Source organism: Pristis pectinata, chromosome 11, assembly GCF_009764475.1.
Source record: "Pristis pectinata isolate sPriPec2 chromosome 11, sPriPec2.1.pri, whole genome shotgun sequence".
Lineage (NCBI taxonomy): Eukaryota > Metazoa > Chordata > Chondrichthyes > Rhinopristiformes > Pristidae > Pristis > Pristis pectinata.
This window is the reverse complement of record NC_067415.1, coordinates 85,189,506-85,208,659: the sequence shown is the minus strand read 5'-3', so window position 1 is coordinate 85,208,659 and position 19,154 is coordinate 85,189,506. Positions and strand designations below refer to the sequence as shown.

Sequence of the window (19,154 nt, the reverse complement as noted above, 5' to 3'; positions counted from 1 at the left end):
GAGTTTTTTTGGATTTATAAACAGGAAAGTAGAGATGATGTCAAAATCAGAAAAGCAAAATACTTATTGAATGGCATAACAAGGGCAGAATGCACTACTCCTGCTGCTATGTCTTGGGTTCCTAAATGGGGTTTCAGTTTATGGTGTTTACTGGAACTTGCTGCATGCAAATTGGCTGTTCGTTCTCTACACTGCAGAGAAACAACAGCCAATGACACTGTACCAGTACTGACATTAATACAGATCAAAAACAATGTAAAATATTGCAGATACTAGCAATTTGAAAGGAACTTCATTGGTTTTCCTGAGGTGTCGTAAAGGTCTACATGAAAGCAAGTTCCTTGGTCAAAGTCAAAGGTTGATACATGTTATCGTTCGGAAACTTCTTGCTGTGGAAACCATTCACAAGACTCATGCAATAGGAAGCTGAAATCAGCTAGCCCAATACATATTTTGTAAGAAAGTTTGACATTTCGTAAGCCTGCAGTCTATCCTTGCTGATTTCACAAAACTTTGTTGCATCACAAGGTGCTTCATTAGATATCTATTCAACTTTGAAAATTAAAAAAAATCCAAGATTTCCAAGAATGAAAACAAGACTTAGGACTTCCCTTTCTGAAGGCAATCATTCTGTTAGATCTGCACTCTTGCCAGCAATTGAGAAATTCCCATGAACATTGAAAGTGCTTCAATATTATAGTGCTGCAGAATTTGAAATCATCCTGTGACAAATGATAAAACATCACTGCTATCATACCATATCAAACTCCAGCTAAGAAACGGAGAGAATTAAAACTTAAGGGGAAGGGAAAGTGATGTGGAATAAATAGGCTAGAATTAGGATAAATTATTCCACATTTTGGACATAGCATAGAGAGTACCGAGTTAGAAATAGAAGTTTCACACACTCAACACATCAGGGAGCAAACCAAGTTAATGCTTAAGATCAAAAACTTCTCATAGAACTGGGAAAATGAGAAGACAAGCTAGCTTTAAGTTGCAGAGAGGATGTGGGAGAGATGGCTAGCTAAGGGAATATCTCTGATAGAGTAAGGACAAGGCTATACAAATGATCCTGATGGTTATGGAGCTATCTGGTTAAAAGATTATTGAAAACAAGCGCATATTAGGTGACCATTTTGAAGAGCATCTCCATTCAGTCCACAAGGGTGACACCGAGGTTCCAGTTTCTTGTCAATCCGATCTTTGTTCTCACTCCCATCCTGACAGCCCAATGGAAATGTGAAGAACAGCACCTCATCTTAAATCTAGGCATGTGCAGCCTTTGGAATTCAATATCAAATTCAACAATATCAGATAACTTGCTTTTCCTTTTTGTACCAGAACTGTTGTGAGGTTATCAATCTGTAACAATCTCTCCAGAGATACTCTGATCTGCTAGGCATTTGTAGCATTCTTCTTTTGGCTTCTGGTCTCAGCATTTCACAGCATTAACATGCCCCTGTTTTTACGTTGGATTTCCAGCATCTGCAGATTTTTTATTTTCAATAAAGTTTGACAAACTTTTCTTTAGAGCAAAAAAAAAGCTTATCAGAGATTAGATGAAGAGGTTCAAAGTTAATGTGTGGAGAAAGGGAACACCAAACCAAATGGAGAGTTTCCTCAAATGCTGGCAGAGGAATAAAGGGTTGACTAGGCACCAGGTGCCATTTGAATAAAAATATATTAATACTCAGATCAGAGTATTAATATTAATATAATGGCCCTGGGGATTTATCCACCTTTACATGTTCCAAGACATCATTGTCCGACGTTGCACCATTACTTCAGTACAGTCTTCTTACCTAAGGGTGCCAATCCTAGTCTTGAAAGTTTTGCCCTACATCCAAACATTGGTCAGATGAGAGTTCAAGCTTCCACCACCTTTTGTGTGAAGTGCTTTCTGACGTCAGCCCTAATAGCCTGGCTCTAATTTTAACACAATACTTTGTACCTTCTACCTCAAACCCCAAAACAGGTTTCCCTCAATCCACTTTACTAACTTCTCAAACATCTCAATTATATTACCCTTTAACCTATTCAATCATAATAATAGCACTAGATTTATAAATTCTACAGTTCTTTAGTAAGTCACTCCGGTTTAACTGGAAGCAAGAAAATAAATGTCTGCTCATGAACTGGGAAGAATTAATAACAAATTCTTCAATGGAGACACCACAAGACAACAATCCTCAAAAATCACTAAACTTGGTGCAATAGTGGATAATTTCAAAAATGGCCAGTGCCAAGTAATTTTTTTCCATGCACACTACTTGAGCATAAATGACAAATAATTTCCATAATCTGGTGGGAAGAGTTAAAACAGTGCAAAGTATACAAAGGGGAAAATTCAGTCAGGTACAGCAACCTCCTACAAAAGGTTAGTGAAATAGTGAATTACTTATTGAGTGAGAAAAAGATACAAGAATTTTCCATTTGTGAAAATTCAGTTTTTTGATTGATATTGGTTGAGGGATAAATATTGGTCAGGATACCACTGAGAACTCCTTTAGACTTCTTTAAATTGAGCCAAAGGACCTTTGATGCCCACTTTGGAGTGGCTCAAGTTCAATGTCTCATCCAAATAAAGCACCTCTGGCATTATAGAACCAACTCAGAGCCATCCCAAGTTTGTGCTCAACTGGAGTAGGACTTGCAACTGCACCTAACCCCAGTGGCAACAGGCTAGCATGGGATTATGCAAGTAGTGGTAACACACCTCTATTTGCATGTGGCTCCAGCAAGATTTATAAATTATGTACGAGTTTTGTAAGTCACTGCACAGCCTTTTCAGAGAAGGAATTTTTCTCAAAAATATCATTTTAATTTGTATCCAGAATCCACTGTTTGATTGGAGAAATTCACATGCAGAGGGTTTGATATGTCATTTATGCACAAGTGGCCATAAGACTGGTGAAACCCAGGGAACCTGTTAGCTCCAGAATTAGCTCCTTGCTTTTGACAGTCAGATTTAATTTCATCATTGCTGCTGAAATTGACAAAGCCAAGATACCAAGATGTAAAAGAATTCCCTGAAACCATGCGATGAGCTGGGGCGGGGGGTGGGGAACAGGATTGGAAAGGTCCTGAAAGATGGGTAGGTGTGGGTTACCAACGGCTTGCACAAGATCTCTGTGTCCTCCAGCATCTCAATGGATTTGAGGATGGGTGATTTTCAATACCACCGAGAACATTGAGTTGCGGATGACTTAAAGTTCCATTGACTGTCTGCGCAGTTGGCTTCAGTTGTGTCAATGGCTTTGGTACTGTTGTGCACACACTGGGGCATAGCTGCAACAGCAGAACATGCAAGCGTGAAAGGTGGAGGTAGTAATGTATCTGCAAATCTGCAATAACATCTGCAAATTATCAACCAAATATACTGCACTGAACTAGTCACAGAATCAAAACTTTATGGCACAGAAAGAAGCTATTTCCCCCACTGTGTCCACACCAGATAAATATGGACTTTGCCACTTCCCTGTTCTGGGTTCATTGTCTTTTAAGTTATGGCTCTTCTGTCCCCATCCAAGTACTTATTAAATGTGGTGATGATTTCTGCCTCCATCAACCATTTAGGAAGTGAATTCTAGTCCCCAAAACCAGTTGAGTGAAAATAAATCTCAAATCTCCTCTAGGTCCTTCTATCAATTAATTCAAATCTGTGTGCTTTGGTTACAAAGAGACATGTGTCACCCCTGATCATTCTATGGGCCCTCCCTAATTTTATGCACTTCAATTACATCTCTCTTCAGTTTCTTTTGTTCCCAAGGAAATATAAGAAAATAAAAGCAGTGGGCCAATTAACCCCTCAAACCTGACCTGCACTCACTGAGATCATGGCTTACCTGCCCCAGACCTCATTCTCCTCTTCTGTGTCAGTTCCCCATAGATTTTAGTTCCCTCATCTTCCAAAAATGTACCTATATTCTCTCCTCATAACTAATTCCCCAACTCCAGTAACATTCTTGCAAGTCTCCTCTGCAGTCCCTCTTCATGTTGTGTAATGATCTGAATTGTACCCAGGACTCTAGCTGTGGCCTAACTAATGTTTTGTACAGTTCTAGCATCACTTCCCCTTTCTTGTATTCTGTGCCTCTCCCAATTAAGACAAGTACCTTGCATGTCTTCTTAGCCACTGCATCCACCTTTTCCCGCTACTTTCAAGTATCTATGGACAATCACTTGACAGGATTCCCTTGTTCCTTTACATTTCTTAGCATTCCACCTATTCCTCTTGTTTCCCCTTCCCAAATGCACCAGCTCATACTTCTTCAGATTGACCTCCATGTCCCCCTGAACAATTGCTAATATTTTCATGCAGCCTTGGACTTTCTTCTCACTTCCATACTGCCAATTCTGGAATCATCGGCAAGGTAACATGCCTCAATGACTACCAACCGGTGGCTCTGACATCCACCGTCATGAGGTGTTTTGAGAGGTTGGTCATGGCACGCATCAACTCCAGCCTACCAGACAATTTTGACCCACTGCAATTTGCCTATCGCTGAAACAGGTCTACAGTGGATGCCATCTCCCTGGCCCTACACTCAGCTCTGGAGCATCTGAACAGTAAAGACACCTACGTTAGACTATTGTTTATTGACTACAGCTCTGCCTTCAATACAATAATCCCAAGCAAACTTGTCACCAAACTCCAAGACCTAGGACTCAACACCTCCCTCTGTAACTGGATCCTTGACTTTCTAACCAACAGACCGCGGTCAGTGAGGATAGGCAGCAATACCTCCGGCACGATTATTCTCAACACTGGTGCCCCACAAGGCTGCATCCTCAGCCCTCTACTCTACTCCCTATACACTCATGACTGTGTGGCCAGATTCTGCTCTAACTCCATCTACAAGTTTGCAGATGATACCACCATTGTAGGCCGTATCTCAAATGGCGATGAGTCAGAGTACAGGAAGGAGATAGAGAGCTTAGTGACATGGTGTCATGACAACAACCTTTCCCTCAATATCAACAAAACAAAAGAGCTGGTCACTGACTTCAGGAAAGGGGGCAGTGTACATGCACCTGTCTACATCAATGGTGCTGAGATCAAGAGGGTTGAGAGCTTCAAGTTCCTAGGAGTGAACATTACCAACAGCCTGTCCTGGTCAAATCACACAGATGCAATGGCCAAGAAAGCTCACCAGCACCTCTACTTCCTCAGGAGGCTAAAGAAATTTGAGTTGTCCCCTTTGACACTCACCAACTTTTATCGATGCACCATAGAAAGCATCCTATCTGGATGTATCACGGCTTGGTATGGCAACTGCTCTGCCCAGGACCACAAGAAACTGCAAAGAGTTGTGGACACAGCCCAGCACATCACAGACACCAGCCTCCCCTCCTTGGACTCTGTCTTTACCTCTCGTTGTCTTGGTGAAGCAGCCAACATAATCAAAGACTCCACCCACCCGGGTCATTCTCTCTTCTCTCCTCTTCCATTGGGTAGAAGATACAGGAGCCTGAGGGCACGTACCACCAGACTTAAGGACAGCTTCTACCCCACTGTGATAAGACTATTGAACGGTTCCCTTATACGATAAGATGAACTCTGACCTCACGATCTACCTTGTTGTGACCTTGCACCTTATTGCACTGCACTTTCTCTGTAGTTGTGACACTTACTCTGTACTGTTATTGTTTTTACCTGTACTACATCAATACACTCTGTACTAACTCAATGCACTCTGCACTAACCCAATGTAACTGCACTGTGCAATGAATTGACCTATACGATCGGTATGCAAGACAAGTTTTTCACTGTACCTTGGTACAAGTGACAATAATAAAACCAATAACAATTACCAATACATTCTTAATCATGGCCCCTGCAACAAAGTGCAAATCAGCAAGGGACCTAGTACAATCCCTATGGGAATTCTCTGCAAACAGCCCTCCAGTCATTTAATATCCAATCCACCATTATCATTTGCTTTCTTTCAATGAGCTAATTCTCAATCCAGTTAACATATGGTGCTGTAACTGCTCTGAAAAGAGAGCTACTATTGTGTTCTATGGGACATGGGGGGCTTACAAGCCAGAACTTCCCAGTAGAGAGGGAACACATACTACAAGTTACCCAGAACTACAATAGCTTTTGGAAAGTTTGCCCTCAAGTTTGTTTTCACACTTTATTTTTAGATAACTGTCATTGTGAGGCTAAAGAATAGAAGAAATAGGAACAAAAACTATTTTTCAATTAAAGAAACTGAATCACTTTATGAAGGACAAGTAGCATCCATGCATGGTAACCTTTCAAAACTTCCATCAAATTTCCATCATGACACAAAATGTAAAGTGCAAAAAATTTCAAGGGTTTTACCAAGAATCTGTTAGTTTATGACATTAACAGTCAATGTAACCGCCTTTCTCCTGCGCTCCCCCACCCCCACATAAGCACACATCAAAGCACGTAACCAAATGAGTAATAAGGAAGTACCTTTAGAAGCAGGAAAAATTAAATGACAAGATGTTTAGTATTTTAAAAATATTATTGCATCAAATATCACAGATGACTCAAGGTGGCATAACTATTGATATACAAGATGAACAGGAACAGATCAGCATTAGCATTAATATAATTATATTTTCAAACAGCCTTCTAAAGAACTCAACAGCATAAACTTGCATTTATATGGTGCCTTTAACACAGGAACACAAGAGAGGTCTCCAACATTCTGTTAAAAAAGTAGGTTTATAAAGGAGGTAGAAAGGTTAAGTGAGGGATCCCAGAGGCACTGCCTCATAGCGCCAGAGACGCAGGATCCTTTGTGAGCTTTTGTGTTGTCTGTGTGGTAATGTGCACGTTCTCCGTGACCTCATGGGTTTCTATCTTTGTGCTCTGATTTCCTCCCACAAAGACATGCGGGTTGGCCGCTGCAATTTTCCCCTAGTATGTAGGTGAGTGGTAGGATCTGGATGGAGTTGACATGAATGTGGGGAGAATAAAACCATGTAACTAATGTAGGATTAGTGTACATTGGTGGTTGATGGTCGGCACAGACTTGGTGGACCACAGGACCTGTTCTCTTGCTGTATCTCTCAATGACTCTATCCAGTCAGCTGACAATACGACTGCTGACCATGGAAAGATGAAACAAACTATGAGTAACAGCAGGGTCTGAATTATTTTTAACTTGAACATATCTATTATAGACAGCTTTTATGCCTTCAAAATTCATAGTTTCATTGCATAATCTTTTACTATTATCTATATAAATTTAGTGTACTTAAAATTTGCAGGGATGATACCTGAATTGACAGAGCATAACTCTCAGGAAGGACTGAAGAGGCTTGGATAGTTTTCTTAAGACTGAGTGAGGACCAGATCGATATCTTTTACAAAATGAAGTGGCTTGAAAGAGTCGAGGTAGAGAAAGTCTTTCACTTCTCATTAGACTAAAAGTAGGAGCCATCAAGAGGTGTTAGCCAATTGTGAACCCAAAAGCAAACTCAGGCAAGACCACTTTAACCAGATGGGATTCACTACTGCATCGAAGCATAGAGTGGTTGCGTGAATGGGTAGGGATGCTACTGGTGAGGTGGCTAAAAATGTGGAAGGAAGAAACAAACAAGATGGAAGGCTCATGAGTAAAATAAATATTAGCGTGGACCAGTGGGCCAAAATGGCCTGTTTCTGTGATGCAAAATCCTCTGTAACCCAAAAGTTCATCAGAAGCAAGTTGCTAATTACAGCTTGCATATTCCTCACAACACTGAGCTTATCAACAGGAATTGCAAATACAGTACCAATGGCCAAGGCTTCAAAGAAATTTCTCCTTTTTGAAATGACACAACTCAAGAACAGCAAATGATAGCCAAGGTACTTTCAAACTATTATTAAAATGACTTTTTTTATTAGGAAATTGTCTGTCTTTTCAGAATTATGCTTAAAGTGGTTGCATCAATTTTAGTCATGAAGAATTGTGCAGCTGGGGAAGTAAAAGAAACCATCCACAAAATGTTGATCAACTTTATCAAACTTGCTAACTCATCTTGTGGTAATTACTTGGGTTGTAGCTGCGCTATTTCAACAAAGTTTGTGGGAATTAATAGCAGCTTTGTATCAATTGCTGAATTGCAATTTTACACCCACCTCTCTGGTGAACAGAAGATTTATTTGCACCTGCTGCAAATGAAATATTTAAGCCAATTGGCAAGATGAACATAGACCACCAGCCAATCAAGGAGAGATGACTTCTTTGAGGTACAGAGGTCTTTTATTTTCACACAGTATCATATATTTTGTGGTGCCGTGGAAAAAGGAATACCTCTGACCGCCCTTTGCAGCTGCAGGTTTCACACGCAGTTCCAACCAGAGAGCTGAAGCTGCACTCTGCCCTAACAAGGAGATGTGGGGCATGTGAGTAGCACAAACATCTCCTCAGTCAGACTTCATAGATCTATGGATTCTTCGCTAGCGAGCGTTAGATTATTTATTTCAAGATAATATTTCCATGCTTTTCAATGAACCTCATTACTTGGTTGATACAAGAGACTGCAGATGCTGGAACCTAGAGCAACAAACAATCTGCTGGAAGAATGTTGACACATTGACAGCTCCTTTCCTCCCTCAGATGCCACCCGACCCACTGAGTTGTTCCAGCAGATTGTTTGTTGCTCATTACTTGGTTGCTTTATTTAATGGGCTTGTCATCAATACCTTTACTGACCTCTGCATCTGCAACACTTTGACTACTTTGGAAAATAAGAATCTAAGTCGAGTTTATTGTCATATGCACACGTAGGTGTATGCACAGGCACAGGCACATAGCATCAGAGGCACAACATTCATAAGAAAAACATTAATTAAATATGAATTATACAAAATCATGCAAGAAAGAACACAATTAGAACAAAAAAAAAGTCAATTTTAGCGCAAAGTGGCCATAGTATTGCTATACTGAGAGAGTGGTTAGGGTTTTGCAGGTCTGTTCAAGAACCAAGTGGTTGAAGGGAAGTAGCTATTCTTGAACCTGGTGGTGTGGGACTTCAAGCTTCTGTACCTCCTGACCGATGGTAGCTGCAAGAAGATGGCATGGCCCGGATGGTGGGGACTTTTGCTAATAGATGCTACCTTCTTGAGGAAGCACCTCATGTAGATATCATGTCGATGGTGGAGTGGGATGTGCCCATGATGTATTGGGCTGAGTCCACTACTCTCTGCAGCTTCTTACGTATCTGTGCATTGAAATTGCCATACCAGATCATGATGCAACCAGTCAGGATACTTTTAATGGTACATCTGCAGAAGTTTTTTTAGAGTGTTCAGTGACCTCCTTAACCTTCTAAAAAAGTAAAGAGAGTAGTGCGCCATCCTTGTGATTTAATCTATATATTGGGTTTAGGACAGATCATCCGATACATTAATGTCAGAATTTAAAGCTGCCGACCTTTTCCACCCCCAATTTCCCAGCGCGGACTTGCACATGTTCACCCTCCTTCCCCTTGCTGAAGTCAAAGTCAACAATCAGTTCTTTAGTTTTACTGACGTTGAGCAAGAGGTTGTTGTTGCAGCACCACTCAGCCAGGTGTCCTATCTCACTCCTGTACGCTGACTCATTACCAGCTGTGATTTGTCCAACAACAGTGGTGTCACTGGTGAATTTGTATATGGCATTGGAGCTGTGCTGAGACACACAGTCATGTGTGTATAGGGAGTAGAGCTGGGGGCTAGGATCGCAGCCTTAAGGTACACGTGTGTTGATGATCAGTAAGGAGGAGATATTGACTGAGGGCTGTCGATGAGGAAATTGAGGATTCAGTTGCAGAGGAAGGCACAGAGGCCCAGGTCTTGAAGCCTGGTCATAGGTTTGGATGGGGTGACTGTGTTGAACGCCAAGCTGTAGTCAATGAACAGCACCCTGATGTATGTGTTCCTGTTGTCCACATGGTCCAGAACAGTATGAAGGGCCAGAGAAATCACATCTGCTGTTGACCTGTTGTGGCAGTAGGCATATTGAAGTGGATCCAGGTCATCTCTGAAGCAGGAGTTGATTTGCACCAAAACCAACCTCTGGAGGCACTTCATTACAGTTGATGTAAGCACTACCGGATGGTAGTCATTGAGGCAGGTCACCTCACTCTTCTTGGGACAATAGATGCCTTTTTGAAGGCAGGTGAGGCAAACAGATCCTAGACAAAATTTTTCCCAGCCTAGTTACTTCACCGAATGTGTCTTATCACATCAGTACACTTGCCAGTATTCTGGATAATGTAGCCTTGTAATTGCAGAAGTTAACACTCTCAGTTCACTTCTCACAGAGAGGAAAATGCTCTCCATTCTACCCAGTACTATTACAGGAATCGCTATCCAATTCTCTCTGCACTAATGCAGGAATTGCAGTCTATTCTATCCCGCAGTGATACAGGAATCACTGAGCACTCACAGAAAAATTGCTGTCCATTTCACCCCATGCTGATGGAGGAATCCCTACCTATTCCACAATGTGCTTACACAGGGATCGTTGTCTATTTCACCTCCCACTGATCCAGGAATTACTGTCCATTCTAACCCCGACCAATACAGAAATTATTGTCCATTTCACCACACCTGACACAAGAATTGCTGTATGGTCAACTCTTCTTTAATCACTGTCCACTCCACCCCACATTGACACAGGAATCAGTGAGCATTTCACTCATGCTGCGTCTGGAATTGGTCTCCATTCTACCCGATAATGATACATGAATTGTTCTCTATTGCACCCACACTTCGTCAACAGCATCTGCCCAATCTTCAGCACCCAAGATCTTCAGATCAAGGAAGCATATGCATCAGACAGCATCACCTCCAAATCAGGCACACCACATATCATATGTTAGCCATTCCTTCACCACTGCAGAATCATTACAGCACAGAGAGAGGCCATTCAGACCACTAAATCCATGCTGAATGTTGGTAAGGGTCTCACTTAATCCCATTCCCTGGATCTTTCTTTGGAATTTTATTTTTTGTTCAAGTATTAATCAACTTCCTGTTTGAAACCCAAGAATGAATCTTCTTTGAATACTCTTCGAGTGAGTTCCACAACATAACCACTCAATGCATGGAAAAGTTTATTCCTTGTGATACTGATGTTTTATGTCAATCATCTTAACTCTGTGGTACTCAACCCTCCTGCATATGGAAACAATTGCTTTTCATTTACTTTGCTCAGACCTTTCATGATTCTGAACATGGCTATCAAATCACCTCACAACCTTCTCTGCCGTGAGAACAACTCAACCTCTCCAATCTCCCCAACTAAGTTCTCATGAATATTTTCTGCACCTTAAGGCCTTTACAGCCCTTTGTATAGTGACCAAATTAGTATTAACACCTGAATTAAGGTCAACTAAGTGTTTTATAATAATCTTGCGTTTTACTCTATGGCAGGATCCAGGATCCCATATGACTTTTTATCTGCATCTGTCCTGCCATCATAAAATGGAGAATCCTGGACATACTGGAATATACAGGTGCTGTCTAACATGCTGTGTTTTTTAAGCTAGCTATGTCGGCACAACATTGTGGGCCGTAGGGCCTGTTCTGTGCTGTGCTGTACTGTTCTGTTATGTTATAGCATTCTCTTTTTCAGATTTCCAGCACATGTAATGTTTGGCATCTCACAGCACTGACACTGTCTCCCCATCTCCCTCATCTGTTCTCATTCATCTTTTCTGTTTACATCTCCTCCAGGCAGACCAGCTCTGATTAACAAACTTTCACTGCCCCGTCTCAGCTGGCAGCACCACCATTTATGTCATCCAGTATCTCTTGGACTCCACCCTATCACAGATGGGCCATGAACCTGTCATATTAACTGTTTTCTCTCCATGGATGCTGCCTGACCTGCTGAGAATTTCCAAAATTCTCTATTATTTCAGACTTCCAGCAGATGTATTTTATTATGTACCTCACAGTTCCAACATTGACATTTTCCCTCTCTCCTCTGTTCTCATTCACCTCCTAAAAACATCCCCTCCAAAAAGTTCAGCGGCAATTAACAAGCTTTCACTCCTCTCTTTCAACCAACAACACGAACATTTATCATCGCATTCAACTTCTTCTGGCCTCCATCCTCAAGGACATCCTCTCTTTATTCTGTCCATCCCTCCCCTGCTCTGCAACCTAAAACATACTTGACTTGTAATTATCCTCAATTCTGATGATAGGTCATCAACTTGAATGTTAACCCTGTTACTGTCTCCATAGATCATGTCTGATTTAAAACACAGAGCAGTACAGCATATAGGAGCAGGCTCTTCAGTCAACGATGTCTGCTCCAAACATGATGCCAATCTAAACTAATTCAATCTGCCTGCACAGGGTCCATACCCCTCTATTCCCTGCCGGTTCATGTCTAATGCCTCTTAAACTTTGCTATTGTATCTGCTTCTACCACTTCCCCTGACGGGATTCCAGGCAGATACCATGTTCCAGGCACCTACAATCCTCTGTGTAAAAAAACTTGCCGCGTAGATAAACTTACCTCCACTGACCATAAACCTATGCCCTCTAGTCTTTGACATTTCCACCCTGGGAAATAGGTTCTGACCATCTACTCTACGTACACCTCTCATAATTTTATAAACTTCTATCAGGTCACTCCTCAGCCTCTGACGCTCCAGCTGAAACAATCCAAGTTTGTCCAACCCCTCGTCACAGCTAATACTCTCTAACCCAGGCAACATCCTGGTGAACCTCTGACCCTCTCCAAAGCCCTCACATCCCTCCTGTAATGTGGTGACTAAAACTGGACACAGTAGTCCAAATGTGGCCGAACCAAAGTTTTATACAGCTAGAATGTGACTTGCCAACTTTTATATTCAAGTAGTGAAGGCAAGCATACCTATGCCATCTTTACCAGCCTGTCCACTTGTGATGCCACTTTCAGGGAGCTGTGGACCTGTACCCCAAGATCCTCCTATACAGTCTCCTAAGGGTCCTGCCAGCTAAGGTATGCTTTCCTCTTGCGTTTGACTCCCAAAGTGCACCATCTCACATTTGTCCAGATTAAACTCCATCTGGCATTTCTCTACCCAAATTTCAAATTGGATCTACATCCTGCTATATCCTTTGACAACCCTTTCTCACTAGCTGCAATTTACTTTAAGGCCCTCACAGCCCTTTGCATAGTGGACTGAAACAAAGGGAATGTCTATGAGGGTGGAAGCCAAGAGGTTGAGTGACAAACCACGATCTGATGTGTATTTCCAGCATTTTCTGTTTTTAATCCCTAAATCCTCTTGTCTCTCTTTCTCTAGAATCCCATCAAGGGGCATCTGAATTTCATATCGACTATTTCTCTAGCCTTCGCTAATAGCTTACTTCATGACCTTTCTCCTCTTCTGCAGGCATCTCCATCATTCCCAAGTTTAACTGTTCCATTTTAGGCAGCAGACCCATGTTCTGTAATTTTTCCCATCCTCTCCTTACCTCTCATTCCTCCTATAAGAAACAAACTAAACATGACCTTTCTGATCTAATGTTTCCTTGAGGCAAGGCATGTGATTTTATATGAGATTGTTTCTGTGAAGCACATGGGCTGCTTTTCCACATTAAAAGCGCTACTGTGAATAAATTGCAATGAAAGGAATGTATTTATTGGTACATAAAACAAGTTGGAATGAATTTACTAAGCTGATCTCTCAGAAGAAACACTAACTGCGCCCACCAGAAATATTGTAGTGTTCACAAGCTAACTAAAGGCTTCTTTAACTGCACACTACTGCAGAAGTTATTAAAGTAAGTACGATTTTTGAAGAGTATTCATTTATTAACATGCATTTATGTTAACCACGAACCTTTACTGCCACCTACTGAAATATCCAGTCTCATTCATGCTGGTGTGAAATGCAGCATGGTGCATCACCTCACATTGCGAGATCCTACAATCATTGCAATCTGCTGCACAAGAAGCATTCAGCCCATCTTGTCCATGAAAGTTCCCTCAGAGTGATAAAATGGCCTCCCTGATAAGTGACACATTAATACAATCACAAAGAAGGCATGCCAGCGGCTCTACTTTGTTACGAGCGTGAGGACATTCAGTATGTCACCAAAGAATCTTACAAATTTCTACAGATGTACAGTGGGGAGCATTCTGACTAGTTGCATCACAGCCTGGTACGGAGGCTCCAATGCACAGGATCGCAAGAGGCTGTAGAGGGTTGTGGACTCAGCCAGCTCCATCATGGGCACAACCCTCCCCACCATCAAGGACATCTTCAAGAGGTGGTGCCTCAAGAAGGCGGCATCCATCACTGAGGATCCGCACCACCTGGGACACACCGTCTTCTCATTACTACCATCGGGGAGGAGATACAGGAGCCTGAAGACCCACACTGAGGAATAGTTTCTTCCCCTCCGCCATCAAATTTCTGAACGATCCATGAACCCGTGAACACTACCTCGTTATTCCTTTTGTTTGCACTATTTATTATTTTTTGTAACTTATAGTGATTTTATGTCTTTACACTGTACTGCTGCTGCAAAACAACAAATTTCACGTCAGTGATAATAAACCTGATTCTGATAAATGATGCCAGTCTATTTCATTTCAAATTCTCCTCTTTAGTAAAAACAAGTACAAACTCCTTATCCAGTATCTTATGTTCTCACAAAGTGAAATAAATCCTTTGATTAAACAGTATTTATATTTCTTGAATATTATTAAACATCAAGTTCCTTCACATGACAGTTTTTGGACAAAATTTGACACTGAGCCAAATAATGACTGACAACCAAAACTTGTTGCAAGAAACAACACAGAGAGACAGAACAATCTAAATAACACTGGTCTGACAGACATGAAAGAGCAGAATGAGCTGGGGGAGTATATTCACAAATCCTGAAAGGTGGCTGTACAATTTGGCTTTGAAAATAACAGGTTTTCATACAAACCTTTACAAATCATCAGTAAGGCTTCAGAACTGTGCACAACTCTGGCATCACAGAGAAGGTTCACCAGAAAGATATCAGGGATTTAAAACATGTGGCATCGAAAGGCTACTTGTTAAATTGTTAAAGTTAAATGGGAACAAAGTAGAGGTATTTAAAATAGTGAGAGGTTTTCATAGAGTAGTGAGGAGACACCATTTCCTTTAGATGGGTGACTAAAGATTTAAGACTTGAAATAATTGAAGAACAAGAGAGGGAAGGGAGCATCCATCTAGAGGATTATTAACATCTGTAATTGAATCCCCTGAAAGGGCAGTGGAATAAGATTCTTATATGAACTTTCAAAACATAACTGGACATGTACTTGAAGGAAAACATGGTGGCGAAAGATTAGGGAGCAGAACTGGATTGGAAGGTTCTTTCAAAGAGCCAACATAAGCATGCAGGGTCAAGTGGTCTTCTATGATTCTATGAGGGAGGCCATTGTACCTCTCTGAAAGAGCCATCAGAGTCCCTGCCCAGCAGCCTGCAGGTTTTCTCCTTCACGTACTTCTCCGTTGCCTTTGAAACTGATAACTGTATCTGCTCCCACTACCCTAGCAGTGTGCAGTGAATTGTAGAAGTCTTTACTCTCTTTATTTTTCATGTCTCCACAATAACAATTAGCACCTTTCACATCCTAAGAACATCCCCAAGGGCTTTACAGCCAATTAAGTATCTATACAATGTCTTTAATAACACAGAAGGATAATCAAATAACTACTGATGCCCCGGCATGCATGCAAAATGGCTTTTGTAAATATCAATTAAACCTGCTCCGGTTTTGCACTTTAGCACATTATGGATCATGCTATTACATGTGCATGTGTCTCCTCCTCCTGTTTGGGAGATTTCTTTTACACATACTAGTCCTGGTTTGCCCTGGGAGCAACTTCTTAATGTAAAATTAGTTCCTATATAACTAAAAAAATTCTAAAACTCAGCTTTAATACTAAAAGTCTTGAGACAGAAGAAACAAATGTTTTCTAAGTTTATCCTGTGCTGATACAAATCAATCCACGACCAAGTGCAACAGTGGTCAGATGCAGTGTAAAAAGCTTATTTTCCTTATCCAAGCAAGATTGCATGGAGGGGAGTAATGACTGGAGATGTTCCTCTTTAATTGCACACACTAAACAGTTGCAAGACTATTGGTCACTAGTTCTTATTCACCTCTTGACACTCAGTCTCATTGAATCCAACAGAACCTGTAACCTCAGACATGCTTAACAGTATTGATCAAAGATAAATTCTTCTGTGGTCTTTAAGCTACAATTTCAGAAATAACAAGCCTTTCTGAATTAGTGGAATATTTCCCACACGAAATGCTGGAAGGACTTGACCAGTCAAACATCATCAAAAGTCTGAAACGTTGACTGGTTTCTCTTTCCACAGATGCTGTTTGACTGGCCAAGTTCTTCCAGCATTTCTGTTTTAGTTTCAGATTGCAACATCTGCAGTTTTATTTATTCCCCCACACAAGTTGTGTTTGGTGCTCTGTTTTTAAGTATTAAGCACATAAGAATTAGGAGTGGAAGTAGGCCATTCAGCCCCTCAAGCCTGATCTATCATTGGGCAAGATCATGGATGATCTTCTACCTCGACACTATTTTTCTGCTTTATCCCCACACCCCTGGAGTCCTCTGGTATCCAGAAATCTACTAATGCTTGCTTTGAATGCATAGAGCTATCACATCAGTTTAATTATTTTGCCATTTCCTTATTTTCATTATAAATTCTCTCATCTCTGTAAAGGATTCACATTGTTGGAGTCTCCTTAAATGTCTCACCTTTTAAGGTGAGAGGGGAAAGATTTAATAGGAACTTGAGAGGCGACTATTTTTACACAGAGGGTGGTATATAAATGGAATGAGCTGCCAGAGGAAGTGGTTGAGGTGGGTACAATAACAACTTTTAAAAGACACTTCAATAGGTACATGGATAGGAAAGGTTTAGAAGGATAATGAGCCAAACGCAGGTAAATGGGACTATCTTAGATGGGAATCTTGGTCGGCATGGACCAGTTGGGCCGAAGGGCCTGTTTCCGTGCTGTATAATTCTATGACATTGGCCATCACTCATTTCTTACCGCTTAGAGTCATAGAGGCATACAGCATGGAAACAGGCCTTTTGGCACTACTGGTCCATGCCAACTAGGATGCCCCATCCAAGCTAGCCCCATTGGCCAGAGTTTGGCCCATAACCTTTTAAACTTTTCCAGTCCATGTACCTGTCCAACTGTCTTTTGAAAGTTGTTATTGCACCTGCCTCAACCACTTCCTCTGGCAGCTCATTCTACACGTATACCAACCTTTGTGTAAAAAAGTTGACCTTCAAGTCCCTCTTAAATCTTTCCCCTTTCACCTTAAACTTATGTCCTCTAGTTTTTGATTCCCCAACTCTGGGAAAAAGACTGAGTGTATTCACGCTATCTATGCCCCTCATAATTTTATACACCTCTATTAGGTCATCTCTCAGTCTCCTACACTCTGAGGAATAAAGACCTAGCTTGTCCAACTTCTCCCTATAACACAGTCCTTCAGGTCCTGGCAGCATCTTTGTAAATCTTTTCTGCACTCTTTCATGTTTAAAAACATCTTTCCTATAGCAGAGCGATTGAAACTGAACACAATACTCCTAGTGCAGCCTCACCAGTGTCCTGTACATCCGCACCCTGACCTCCCAACTTCTATGCTCAATGCTCTGATTTATGAAGGTCAGCATGCCAAAAGCCTTCTTTACTACCCTGTCTACCTGTGATTCCACTTTCAGTGAACCATGTACTGGTACTCCAAGGTCCTTCTGTTCTACAACACTCCCCAGGGCCCTGCCGTTCACTGTGAAAGTCCCACTTGGATTTGACTTTCCAAACTGCATTACCTTGCACTTATCTGAATTAAACTCCGTTTGTCCTCGGCCCACTTATTCAGCTGAATAAGATCCCCATATAATTCTTGATAACCAATGTCCACTATTCCACGTATTTTAGTGTCATGCTTACTTTAGAGAGTGTGACGCTGCTTGACCTCTCAGCTGGGGGAAACACCTCCCTGTATTGACCCTGTCATGCATTCTAAGAACTGCGTGTGTTTCACAGATTCAGTTATATGGAAACAGGCCCTTCAGCCCACTCTGTTCATGCTGCCCACCAAGCACCCATCTACACTAATCCTGTTTTATTTCTTATATCTCCAGTATTTCTGCTGGGTTTTGTATGTCTTCTTCCCTGAGGGCAGACAAAAGTATCCATTTAATTCCTCTGCCATTTATTTATTTCCCCATTATAAAGTCTCCCATTTCTGTAAGGCTCTTGTTTGTCTTTCCCTTCTTACATACACATAGAAGCTCTTACAGTCTGTTTTTATGCTTCTTGCGAGTCTATCTTCCCAATCTTTATCAATTTCCTGATCATTCTTCACTGAATTCTAAAACATTCTTATCCCTCAGGATTATGTTTCTTTTCTAAAGTGTTTTCCTTCAACTTAACATTTGAATTATTTTACTATATTAAACATGAGGTGAGCATGAAGCAAGCATCATCTAGAAATGCATTAAGAATTAGAACCATAGAACCATACAGCACAAAACAGGCCCTTCGGCCCACCACGTTGTGCTGTCCATCAAACCACCCTCACACTACCTAACCCCTTCCTCCCGCATATCCCCCCATCCCATACTCCTCCATATGCCTATCCAACAAGCTCTTGAACCTGTCCAATTGTATCTGCCTCCACCACCACCCCAGGTAGTGCATTCCATGCACCAACCACTCTCTGGGTGAAAAACCTCCTCCTGACATCTCCCCTGAACCTCCCACCCGTAACCTTAAAGCCATGACCTCTCGTCTTGAGCATTGGTGCCCTGGGAAGGAGGCGCTGACTGTCTACTCTATCTATTCCTCTCAATATTTTATATACCTCTATCATGTCTCCTCTCATCCTCCTCCTTTCCAGTGAATAAAGCCCTAGCACCTTAAGCCTCTCCTCATATTCAATACTCTCTAATCCAGGCAGCATCCTGGTAAATCTCCTCTGCACCCTCTCCAACGCCTCCACATCCTTCCTATAATGAGGCGACCAGAACTGAACACAGTACTCTAAGTGTGGCCTAACTAGAGTTTTGTAAAGCTGGCATCATCACTTCGCGGCTCTTAAACTCAATCCCGCGACTTATGAAAGCCAACATCCCATTGGCCTTCTTAACTGCTCTTTCCACCTGT

General features: G+C 41.5%; 1 protein-coding gene across 4 annotated transcripts in view; it reads right to left on the bottom strand.

Moving 5' to 3' along the window:
• The window catches only part of ubac2 (UBA domain containing 2), a 153,880-nt gene that overhangs the window by 95,787 nt on the left and 38,939 nt on the right, over positions 1–19,154 (bottom strand). The window lies entirely within an intron of this gene.